This window comes from Thermobia domestica, chromosome 13 (assembly GCF_964235325.1).
Source record: "Thermobia domestica chromosome 13, izTheDome1.hap1.1, whole genome shotgun sequence".
Lineage (NCBI taxonomy): Eukaryota > Metazoa > Arthropoda > Insecta > Zygentoma > Lepismatidae > Thermobia > Thermobia domestica.
In genome coordinates, this window is record NC_137466.1 from 67,029,815 (window position 1) to 67,041,873 (window position 12,059).

Consider the following 12,059-nt stretch of genomic DNA (forward strand, 5'->3'; position numbering starts at 1 on the left):
GGATCCTTTCGTTTTCTTTTCTTTTTTTCTTTTTTTTTTTTTAATTTAGAGACCCTTTCTGTCGAAGCAATTTAGTAGAGACAGAGAAAGAGAGGAAGCCGAGGAAAAATTGTCGTAATTCCTTTTAGGAAACAAAAACGACTAAATTTAGGAGGGGGGAGGTTAGACTTAAGTGGCTTGTAGTCGCACCTTTTCATTCTAACCCATAGTCTCCATTACACAACCTTTCTTATTATTATTAAAAATGAAGGAATGTAGAAGGACAGTGAATACATTTTTGAGACTACAGTGAATACATTTTTGAGACTATGTGGGTTTCAACATATATGATTTCCCACACACTGCGAACTACAATACTAGATTTAAACGTACTCTTTTTTTTTTTTTTTTCTTTCTTGGACAACCAATTCGCTAGTAGTCCTGCTAAACTCTTGAAATGTCCTCTTTACTATTAACTTTACAGAATTACAACAGAATTACAATTGCAGTACACCAGATACACATATATATAATGTACTGAAGAAAGATCTTTAACAGTGGCGGCTTTTGAGGGAATCAAAATCGATTAATATACTATTACATGTTAAGGGTTCTGAACACTAAAAATATTTCGGTTTGTTCTACGAGTATCACTTCTCGAATATAAAAAACGTACATAGACATGACAAGACAAGAACGGTAGTTATACACCAAACTATGCTAAAGAAAACAGCTACAGCATACCAGTTTATAGAAAATAACTGCATGACCAATCATATCAGCAATCGGTAAGTATTGGTTTCTTCCCTTAGCTTGTAGTGATAAAAATTTTAACACATACAACAATTATGGTATTAGGTAAGTTTCTTCTCTTAGTTTGTAGCGATAAAAGTTTTAATACTACAGCAATTAGGATATTAGCTGTTTTCTTCCCTTGGTTTGTAGCGATAAAGTTTTAATACATATTAGGATATTAGCTAAGTTTTCATTCCTTAGTTTGTAGTGATAAAATTTTAATTTTAATACATGCAACAATTATGGTATTAGGTAAGTTTCTTCTCTTAGTTTGTAGCGATAAAAGTTTTAATACTACAGCAATTAGGATATTAGCTGTTTTCTTCCCTTGGTTTGTAGCGATAAAGTTTTAATACATATTAGGATATTAGCTAAGTTTTCATTCCTTAGTTTGTAGTGATAAAATTTTAATTTTAATACATACAACAATTATGGCATTAGGTAAGTTTCTTCCCTTAGCTTGTAGCGATAAAAGTTTTAATACATACAACAATTAGGATATTAGCTGTTTTCTCCCCTTTGTTTGTAGCGATAAAGTTTTAATACATATTAGGATATTAGCTAAGTTTTCATTCCTTAGTTTATAGCGATAAAATGGGTACTCAGAAGGATCTACAAAGGAGTCAAGATAATACATGGGACGTAGAGTCTAATGGTTTAATAAATTTTCCGCCATTCACATGGAATTTATTTTAATAGGTGTTGACAATAATAAGTGTCTATTTAAAGAGTTGTCTATTTAAAAAGTTTTCAACTTTTGGTCTGAAGAAACAATGTTACTAACCTGATGCTCTGAAACTCTAATCTCTTTACATGCAATGCTCTTGAATGATACTTTGTTTTTGTGATCCTGCATATCTCAACTGCCTCTCTGAACAATGAAAATCAGCCAGGATATTAGTTAAGTTTCATTTTCTAATAGTTTCTAATGATTCAAGTTCGGTCTTTTTCAGCTTAGAATACAGCTAAAAAGAGAAAGATTTAAATCGGGAGATTTAAATCGGCCAGAAGAATACCTCTCCCCTCCAAAAAATAGAGAAAAAAATTGAATTAGATGCGAAGAAAGAGCAGATGCACCGTCTTGGTGCAGTCAAGTTGGCCGGCATGTCTGGACGTTTGCATCGCACAGTATCACAAAGACAACATACGAACTCCTGATTGTAGTATTGTTTGGTAATGTCCTGTCTTTTTAATGCATATCATTTCCCAGTCAATATAGGCCTATATTTGGTTTTGTTCCACGTATATTGTTCTTCTTTTGTCTTGGACTTCATATTGATTATTTTAATTGTGGCAGCTACACTTTGATTCCAACTTATGCATCATTAAACTCTCGGACAATCTTAATGCAAAATCGCTGTTCAAGTATCTCAAGCTCATTTTGCGGCGAGTAGATGTTCCATAATCGTTCACTTCACTACGTCCATCCACTTAAAAGTAGCCTTCAATCTTATTTTCGTCACGATCTCTCAGAGCGTAAAAAAAAAAAAAAAAAAAAAAAAAAAAAAAAAAAAGAGAGAGAGAAAAGAAACCTAATACGCTTCAAGTTGACCAAGCTTCTACAGTACGCTAGAAGACATCTCCCTTTCGTCATTTGTCTCCACAAGGAAAACTATGGTCGATTATTTTCTGAACAGATCATGTTTATCACTGACTTGTAAGAATATTAATTAATTTTGCTTAGAAAGTATGCAAAAGTTTTCATTTTGATGGTCTCTGAAAATGATTGCTTTCCCATTTCAGAACTGATGATAATGCCTGCCAAAAATTGCGAAGAAGAAAAGACAACGGTCTCTTGACATCACCAACTATGAGAAAATTCTTGGTCTCAAGCATGATAGGATTGTCCCTAGATTCAAAAGCTGAGGATGAAAACATGGTGAGTGACATTTTTAAACATAATTATTAAGTTCTTTGTAGGTCTAATAGTAATAATAAGCATAGAAAACAAAGCTTTAAACTATATTTTTACTTCAGTTGTATAAAAATGGAAATATTTTTATACAAGAGACTGACATAACCATACTTTGGGTCATGTTGGCTCTACCAGCGTTCCTCAAGAGACGAGACGAGGAGTACCTTGCTATACTAGAGACGAGATGAGAAACATGATAATTCTCGCCTCGATTTCGAGACGGGACGATACATTTAACTCTCATGGGAAACTCAAGTTTATGCGAGTATTAACATCTCAAATATTGGTTTAATGTCAAATATCTCGAATATTATGATTCATAGTATAAAAGCTATAAATTGATAAAATGGTTGTAAAAAAAAGACAATGAAGGACATTTATCAATTTTTAAAGATTCACAAGTCATTACACAATATACTCCAATGATAAATTTGATATAGGTGTTCGTATCACACCATTCATGGATCTCCCGTGACATGGAATGATTCTTGTAATTTCCAAATGACATGAAGAAAAAAAATGAGGTCTTAAATTTTGCACACAAATTTATAAAACGAGACAAAACGAGGCGAGACTTTTACAATATTTACGAGAACGGGACGAGTAAAACTGTTTTCTTGTCTCCTCTCGTCCCGCGGACAACGTGGCGCCAATCTGGCATTATTTTCACACTACTACTTCGGTAGTCTTCCAGTTTTGGTTCTTCCATCTGTCAGCCATTCTTCAAACCATGCTATCACTGTTGCAGACTATCATGACACTTGTGTACTGTTTCTAAATATCGCCACGCAGACTATCACGAAAACTATACACTGTTTCTAAATATCGGCAGGCAGACTATCACGAAAACTAGACACTATTTCTAAATATCGGCACGCAGACTATCACGAAAACTATACACTGTTTCTAAATATCGGCACGCAGACTATCACGAAAACTACACACTGTTTCTAAATATCGGCAGGCAGACTATCACGAAAACTAGACACTATTTCTAAATATCGGCACGCAGACTATCACGAAAACTTCACACTGTTTCTAAATATCGGCACGCAGACTATCACGAAAACTACACACTGTTTCTAAATATCTGCAAACTTTTAAGTTCTCATTTCCTTGAGTACGCCAGAGTTTAAATTCTGTACTGAAAGAGATACATGACGAGTATGGTGGCACAGTGGTAGGGCGCCTAGAGAACGGGTCCTTAGTTCGATCCCCATCCAAGTGAGTTTCTGATGGACAACATTATATCTATGAGTTTTCTCGAGGTTCTTATTAAATCATGCGCGTCAACTACATGGGTGCTTCGGGGCTCCAGCATCCACACAAATAATCTTGTGGGTAGCCCGCACCCACATGATTTTTACATCATGTAAGTTGTTTAAAGTATACATTTAACGTAACGATTACATATGTTGAGAACATTCATTACAGTACTTATCCTTAACCTTGGACCGGAGTTTGAACCCGTTTCTCTTGCGTTTAAGTCAGCCGTGAGCGTGACTGAGCTAAGGCAGCCCCCAACTTATCCTTATAGTACCGGTATATTTTACTTTATCGCAGCACAGCCTTTTATGACAGTGTTCATAAAAGATTTTAACTAAAAGAAAATCAATCAAAAAATATCGAGACTCTATTGAAAACATATAACACGTCCTGCCATTGATATACCCCCACATAATTTTTGAAAAGTCAGCGCCGTTGTCACTAATCATCTGTCTCCTTTAGCCTAAAGGGCATAACTACAGGGCGTAAAACTAGAAATTTCACTTATTACAATATGCGATATAGGCTATATTGCCTTCATATATAGCGTAGGCTATTGGGAACTTCCTCTTGGTTATATAGTTAACACAAGAGCTATTTAGCGCGGGAGACCTGAGTTTGATTTCCGGTTGAATTTCACGTGGTTCTGATTCCAGATTAAACTGTTGATGCACGTTTCACTCAATCTCGATCCCAAAAAAAGAAACGTTAAGCTCCAAACTAATTAACCAAACAACATATAGATAAAAAATGCACAGTCTTGTTCAAAATATCCCGGCTACCCGTTTTTCTTTGAAGAGTCCTATATTCTTACTTACAGCCAGAATTAAAACAAAGATATGTGGGTTTTCTTCTGTTAATTGAGATATTTATTTAGAGGCAAAGTATAAGAATTTACCATAAACGGTTACCAAGCTTTACAAAGCAAAGTAGGGGGCCAAGATTTCTTGAACAGGACTGTGCATTACAACTGAAAAAAAAAGCATCTGAATATGCAATATATATATATTGATCCATTAAACGTCCATTAAATATAGTAAAGCATATATATATATATATATATATATATATATATATATATATATATATATATATATATGTTTTACTGTATTTAATGGACTTTAATGGATCAATGATCCTACAAGAACAATAAAATTACCAATTTAACATTGCATATTCAGGTGCGACAGTTCAGGTTTTTGTGGTGAAAGCAAGATTTTGTGCCGATATAAACAGTTTCACAGTTTTTCATTGGTATATTATATTATTCTGTACATTATAATCACAAACTTATGGAAGCAATTGCCCCCTGATCCCCTAAATATCAATTCTGTTCACACTCTAAGCTGCAGTCAGTTGACTCCATTAGTATACATGTGTTTTACGTTATACTTCTTATCATTTACCGGGTTCCTTTCTTTCGAAACAAAATGTGAATTTTTTAAAACAAGCTGACAGAGAGATAATAGCTTAATTTATCAACACATCCGTATACTAAGAATGTTCTAGAGAATATAGATTTTTTTCTGTTCTTTTTTTCCTGCTTGATAGGATAGAGAACAGAAAAAAACCAAGACGTTTTGACTTCTCAGAAACCATAAAAATTTCTCGAGTATGATGATGTATGGTCATATGCAGACAGTGTGAAGGGTTATTGATGTCTACATTGCATGACAAAATACGATAGCCCGCAGGAGAGCAGCGCTATCGTTTATTCTTATGTATAATAAATATGTGAATGTATGATGTATGTCGTAGCATGTGTGTGTGTGTGTGTGTGTGCGTATAAAATATAGGCACGTACTTCATAACCTGTTGATATGAACACATTAAGTTGCCTTCTACATGATATAACTGAGAGAAAAAAATGCTAAAAAAAAAAAAGCTCTGATGCATAACAGCGAAATCAGATGGTTACATTGTTCATTATTATAATATTTTGCTGCCTTGTTATGTCACTACAGTATATAAATTGCTTTCTTCCTTAACACGGAGCGCCTTAATGAGAATTTATTTATTAACACTTCGATAGGTTGGTTTACACTATTTTAATTTGGACACTTTTTTTATTTTATGGAATTTTTAATATTATACACTGTAAATAGTGTTAATTAGAAGATGGAATAATTTGCATTTAGAGTAATAAATAAATAAACAAACAAAGGATGCATGATATAACAATGTGACGTTATTTATTAGACTTCGAAGTTATGCTATGCATTATGTACTAGTATTCCTCACGAGACGGGAAATTTATTGTCTTGAAAACGAGACGAGAAACACTTTAAATTCTAAACAAGAGGAGAAATATTTTAAATTATAAACAAGAGGAGAAGTACTTTAAATTCTAAACGAGACTAGAAGTGCTTTAAATTCTAAACGAGACGAGCAATATTTTAAATTCTAAACAAGAGGAGAAGTACTTTAAATTCTAAACGAGACGAGAAACACTTTAAATTCTAAACAAGAGGAGAAATATTTTAAATTCTAAACAAAAGGAGAAGTACTTTAAATTCTAAACGAGACTAGAAGCACTTTAAATTCTAAACGAGACGAGCAATACTTTAAATTCTAAACAAGAGGAGAAATATTTTAAATTCTAAACAAGAGGAGAAGTACTTTAAATTCTAAACGAGACTAGAAGTGCTTTAAATTCTAAACTAGCCAAGCAATACTTTAAATTCTAAACGAGACGAGAAGTACTTTAAATTCTAAACGAGACGAGCAATACTTTAAATTCTAAACAAGAGGAGAAATATTTTAAATTCTAAACAAGAGGAGAAGTACTTTAAATTCTAAACGAGACTAGAAGTGCTTTAAATTCTAAACGAGACGAGCAATATTTTAAATTCTAAACAAGAGGAGAAGTACTTTAAATTCTAAACGAGACGAGAAACACTTTAAATTCTAAACAAGAGGAGAAATATTTTAAATTCTAAACAAGAGGAGAAGTACTTTAAATTCTAAACGAGACTAGAAGCACTTTAAATTCTAAACGATACGAGCAATACTTTAAATTCTAAACGAGACGAGAAGTACTTTAAATTCTAAACGAGACGAGCAATACTTTAAATTCTAAACGAGACGAGAAGTACTTTAAATTCTAAACGAGACGAAAAATTTCTGACTCTTATGCGCAAGTGTTACGTGATTCATAATATAAGAACTATAAAAAATGATAGTAATTGGAGATGCAATGAAAACAGTATTTATTAACGTTTAAAGATACACAAATCATTACACAATATACTCCAAATAAACACAGTTTAAGTGTAATCTTGCAATTTAATACGTAATAAACGTATCACTGTGTATTGCGAGCGGAGATTATATTTAGAAAAAACATAAGAAAAAAGCTAGTGCTCACTGCAAATCAAAGCATTCTTTTAAGTAGCGCTTTCTGAAACCACGGTTTCTATCATCATCTTAAAATAGTTCGAAATGAATTTTAAAATATGAACCACACAATTTCTTATTAAACAAAGATAAACACAGAGGACTTTTACATACTAAAAGAAAACCAGAAGTCCTGTTTCAGAGTGTGAAAGCATTAACAACTCACCATGTGTATGTGCATATACTACATATAAAGGGCTCGGGGCAACAAGTGGACAAGCCACACTTTCGTCAGATTCCGACACGATGGCAGCACTATCGTGTCGGAATCTGACGAAATATATTTTAAAAAAATGTAGATATACTTACAACACACCATTTAAACTAATAAAAGGATTTTCACAAAAATGTGCCATGTCCACTTGTTGCCCCAAGCCCTTGATATATACAGGATGACCTAAAAGTAGGTATACAGTACCGTACTGTTCAGCTCATTGCATTTTATATCATTTCTTATTATTATCCATCAGGAAGACTTAGTTTCTTTATTATTTGTTGCTATTATTCTTTAACTTATACCTTAAGCTCGGACCAGCCGAAGCAAATAAACCCATAAACTAGTATATTATACTAGATCAATGCAAGGGTGTATACGTACTTTTGGGTCACCCTGTATTATACAAAATATACATATTATTATTATTATTATTATTATTATTATTATTATTATTATTATTATTATTATTATTGTTATTTACAGTTGAAACATGCAGGGGCGCCATTTAGGGGGCAGGGAGGGGCATTTGCCCACCCTGAGTTTGAGATGTATATAGATTTTATCAATAGAATAGTAGTAAATCAGAGAAAAATGCGAAATTTTACTTATATCAAGGGGTCTTGCCCCCCCAAGCAAAATCTGAAATGACGCTCCTGGAAACATGAGTTCCGACACTGCAAATGAGAATCACATAGATTGTTGAAAATGTGCCAATAAATTATTCATAGAAAAAGAAAAAAAAATACTTTATGAAGTCCATTTGTTTGGCTTCGCTTTATGTGTGGAAATACAAGGAACGTCCCTCGCAGTGAACTTTCTTGCTCCGTAATTTCATAAACTAAATCATGTTATCTTGCAGTAATTACTGAAACATTTATTTGTGAAATACGAAGAAAATTGTGTTTTAGGAAAACGTAGATAGGAAACTTAACATAAAAGCAAAATATTAGGGTTTTATGAAACATTTGTTTATGATATATCAAAAAAATCGCATGAGTCATGTTTGAGGAACTAATAAAAAGGAAACTACCCTTGTAAATATTTTCGTGATTTGCGCAACGCTATAGAGTTATTAATTACATATGGACATAATCATCTGAGTCTTTTTTTTTAAAAAAAATCACCTCAAAAAATAAACTACCTTTTATGAATTATTCAGGGAAAATGAGTTATGCCATATTGTTAGATTATTAATAAATATATATTAATAAAATATGAACTAAATCGCCTATGTAGTTTTTGAGAAAACAGTACAGGGAAAACTTACCCCATAAGCGGAGTTAGAAATTTTCTCCTGGGGGGTAGATCTAGAGGGGGCAAACCCTCTAAACAACCGTGGCATTTTTTATTTTTATCATCTTATAGGTGGAGTTTTTATTTTTTGTCAAAAAGTTGGGAGGCAATGTCCCCCATGCCCCCCATAACTCCGCCTATGCTCATCCCCAAGAATAGTATATTACCCTTTCTGGATTTTCCCTAGGAAAACGATTTAGGACATATTATAGGATTGTAAGTGGATCATTGATTTATGAAATATGAGCGAAATTGTTGAATCCGTTTTTGAAAAGATCGCAAATTTTAATATTCATTTTACCCTTATTTTTAGAGGTAGCAAGAAAATTTAAAAAACACAGGGTATCTTATAAAAACTTTGTTTTAAATTTGGTTACGTTGACGGTATACCACCTAGGCGAGTGAATATTTTTACATCGTGACAAACAGACAGGAGGACAGACATCCAGAAAGTCCTTTCTTCGACATGTAGAGGTCAATAAATGTGTAAATCGACTGAAATCTTGAATTCTATTTTTTTTTCACGTTCACCATAATTTCTAAAATATTCAAATTTCCTATTCTTTACACAGGAAAACTTTATGAGAGTATTCGTTTTAGTTGGATGTAAGAAGTCTGGTACATTAACTCCTAAAAATGAAATGAAATCTTTTAATTTTACGTCCCGGCTATGCTGAAGGAGATGGTGATGATGAAAAATGAACGCAATAGTGGAATTAATAGAGTGGGAGGGAACGAGAAAACCCACGAACACGGTGTTTGTCCAGTACAAAACTCACTTCGCGCGAGCTGGGATCGAACCTAGGACTCCACCTGCCAGAGGTGAACGCTCTTACTGAACGACCGTGCCCCCTACATTAACTCTTATTTGAAGTTAATAGAAAGTGTGCTTCAGCCTTTTCAAAATTTTGACTACTAAAAGAGAGAATTTCCAGTATTAAAATTTTCGATTCTTTATTCAGAAAATGCTCAATGCGAGTATTTGCTTAAGTTGGAGGCGTGAAATTCGATATATAAACTCAAAATCAGAAATGAATAAAACATGTATTGAAGCGTTCTTGACAATTCCGCTTCTAAAAAGAAAAGGTGGACAATTTTTACAATATTCAAATTTCCGGTTTTATACTCATTAAACCTTAGTCTTCCCGTGTCAAGAATGGGCATTTCTATTTGTTCTATTATAAGCTTTAGTAAACATGTTTAAATAAACACCTAACAGTCGAAGTCCATTTGGGGAGAGGGGAACTGGAAGTTGTTTGAGGGGGACGGACCCCATTTGCCCCTTCGCCCCGTGGTTGAGTTGATTTTGAGTTTAACGTCCCGTTCAGCAGCGAGGCTATATGAGACGTGGACCTACTGATTAACGTGGAATCCGAAATTCATGAGCTCTCGCCGGGAATCAAATCCGGGTCTCCTTCCCCCGTGGGTACAACCACAGACCTTCTCTACCTGGTCGTCCGTCTGTCAGGTGCCCTTTAAATGAAAAAGAGTTGAATGTTAATTATTAGAGCTTTTAATTAAACATGATTTTAACACAAGAGGAAGTTGAACCGTATTCAAGAATTAGGCCTAAATGCAGTTTTTTTTGTGTGTGTATGTGTATGTGGTTTTGGATTTAGTTTTAATCAGTGGCGAATTTAGGATTTTATTTCGGGGAGTTCTATGCACAACACGTGAATAAGCATTTATATATTTTCTTTCTAGGTGCCGACAAATTTTAACGAAGTTGTGCATATAAAAAATTTATTTCGGGGTGGGTGGGGAGGCTTGAGCCCGATAGCCCTCCCCCTAAACACACCACTGGTTTTCGTTAATGGTACAGAAAAGTGGAATTAAACTTCCATAAATGAAAAATTTCAGGTCAGGTTTCTTTGTTATATATAATTCAGTATGATAAAAAATTAAATATTTCAGTTTTATGTCCCATGATTATACCGGCTAGGCGAAAGAAGATTGTCATGATGAGAAACGAATGCAATAGTGGAATAAAGAAAGTGGGAGAAAACGGGATAACCCTAGAAAATCCACAAATATGGTTTTTGTCCATTAAAAATCCACTTGACGTAAGCTGAGATCAAACCAGGGATGTCACATACAAGAGACGAGCACTTGCCACTGAGGCACCATGCCCTCACTTTTAGTATGACAATAGTAAAGCTATTGTGACTTTCTTTTTTAAAGTGGGTTACTTCTCATTTACCTCTGTATCAATTTACTTGCGTTATGAAGTTATATGATAGCATTGAACTTCTTTCTCCTAATAATATATTAACTCTGTGTATACTGGTAACAAAATAATAATAATAATAATAATAATAATAATAATAATAATAATAATAATAATAATAATAATAATAATAATAATAATAATAATAATAATAATAATAATAATAATATTTTGATACCAAAAAAGAAAAGAAAATAACCTTTGCAAATATAATAAGTTCCCAAAGAGACTCAAGAATTGCATGATAATCCTTCGCCCTACTTTTAATGTTTAACTTATACCACTACGATTTTAATTTGTTTTATGAATAAAAATGGTTACTTCATTTCATTCCCGGACTATTGCTACATTAAAAAAAAAAAAAAAAAACATAGGAACACTTTACCTCCTATACGTGCTTTTCCCCTTTAAGGTTGGTGTAAAGGGACAAGTTTTGCCGATAGATGTCACTACGGTCTTCGTATCTCTCTCGTGTATTTTTCTATCTTTTATGAAAATTTATAATTTCTCTTACAAATTTCAACCTGGAGACTTCAAATTTTTAGAGAGGAAATTTCATAACCTATGAAAGGCAACAATCCGTGACGATTTTTCATTTAGAATTTTCTTAATTGTTGAAACAGTTCCATTGTTAAAGGGTTGGATATCCATCTCAACAATGAAGGCAGTTCAACAATTTTCAACAATGAAGAAAATTCTAAATAAAAAACCGGCACCGATTGTTGCCTTCAATAGGTTATGAAGTTCCTTCTCTAAAAATTTGAAGTCTGTAGGTTGAAATTTGTAAAGAGAAATCGTGAATTTTCGTGAAAGGTAAAAAATTCATGAGAGAGATACGAAGACTATAATGACATCTATCGACAAAACTTGTTCCTTTAAACCAACCTTAAAGTACTCTGCTGAATCCACACAATGATTCCACACACCATCGCTGGAAGCAATTTCTGGATTTACCTGTCGTGGGATTCGCC

The 12,059-nt window shown here is 33.4% G+C and overlaps 2 long non-coding RNA genes across 4 annotated transcripts in view; one reads left to right on the forward strand and one right to left on the reverse strand.

The window, feature by feature from the left end:
- The window catches only part of LOC145668205 (uncharacterized), a 202,685-nt gene that overhangs the window by 107,085 nt on the left and 83,541 nt on the right, over positions 1–12,059 (forward strand). For all 3 annotated transcript variants that reach the window (XR_014127988.1, XR_014127987.1, XR_014127990.1), the window contains exon 2: positions 2,518–2,653. This is a non-coding gene — a long non-coding RNA (uncharacterized LOC145668205). The remainder of the gene's footprint in view (positions 1–2,517; positions 2,654–12,059) is intronic.
- LOC145668207 (uncharacterized) overlaps positions 1–12,059 on the reverse strand; it is a 213,115-nt gene that overhangs the window by 13,875 nt on the left and 187,181 nt on the right. The window lies entirely within an intron of this gene.